The 993-nt window shown below is 57.6% G+C and overlaps 1 protein-coding gene across 1 annotated transcript in view; it reads left to right on the forward strand.

The window, feature by feature from the left end:
* Window positions 1-993, forward strand: part of LOC104409595 (zinc finger matrin-type protein 5-like) — a gene marked incomplete at its 5' end in the record, with an annotated part of 5,731 nt that overhangs the window by 3,354 nt on the left and 1,384 nt on the right. The gene's annotated exons all lie outside the window — the stretch shown is intronic.

Consider the following 993-nt stretch of genomic DNA (forward strand, 5'->3'; position numbering starts at 1 on the left):
CCCCCAACCTGCAGTGGGGCTGAGGTGCAGGGACGCCGCAGAGGATGTGCTGGAGATGGGATTCTTCCTCCTCACCTGCTCAGGGAAAGGCTGAAATTATTTATATACACTTCTCCATCAATAAACCCCCCCATTGCAGCCTCTGTGTGTCGTGTCATTGCTCACCTGCAGCCCCCCTGGGGTTGTGTCCCTGCCACTGGCACCAGGATCTGTGCTCAGCAGAGCTCCAGCCCTGTGTCCTGGGGCTCTCTGCTGGCCTCGGAGTGGACATTCCGTGTTTCCCAGGGCAGGATGTGTCCCCTCGGAGTGCTGCTGTCTGCGCTGCATCCTGCACTGCTTCGGGCTCTCTAGGGCTGATCCAGGCCAGGAAGGAAGCTGTAACCAGGCTTTTTAAAGTGATATTTAATGTTTCCTGCAGTGTTTATGACCTGGGTTTGCTTCTGTGGAGTTCAGTATGTAAAACTGCTTCGGTTCAGGTGCTGGAGCTCCTAATGAAGACCTTAGGGAGCTCCCAGAAACCCTCTGCTCCCGCTCCTGCGATGCTGAAGGTAAAAAGCAAGAAGGAAAAAATACCCCAAGGTTTCTCCTTCTCCAGGAAACTAAGTGAATTGTGAGTGTCCACAGGGAAAACACCCCCAGCGGTCGCTCCCCACTGCGGAAGCTGGGAAGGGGTGAGGAGGGAGCACAGCCCCCTGCTCGCTGTGGGGCTGCACGGGGAGCTGAGGGCAGGCAGGGGACAGACTGCTTTGGAGAGGACTCCAGGGGTGCTTCTAGGGTGCAGGTTTGGCCATGGCCAAGCCCAGCCAGAGCCATGCTGAGCCCAGCCACGAAGCTGCTGCAGTGGGAGCTTTAGAGTCCTCTGTAAAGATGTTCAGAGGAGGCCCCTGTGAGGGCTGGAGCAGCTCTGCTCTGGAGCCAGGCTGAGAGAGCTGGGCTGGGTCAGCTGGAGAAGAGAAGGCTCCTGAAGGGGAGACCTTAGAGCAGCTCCAGTGC

This window comes from Nestor notabilis, unplaced genomic scaffold (assembly GCF_000696875.1).
Source record: "Nestor notabilis isolate BGI_N333 unplaced genomic scaffold, ASM69687v1 scaffold11658, whole genome shotgun sequence".
Lineage (NCBI taxonomy): Eukaryota > Metazoa > Chordata > Aves > Psittaciformes > Psittacidae > Nestor > Nestor notabilis.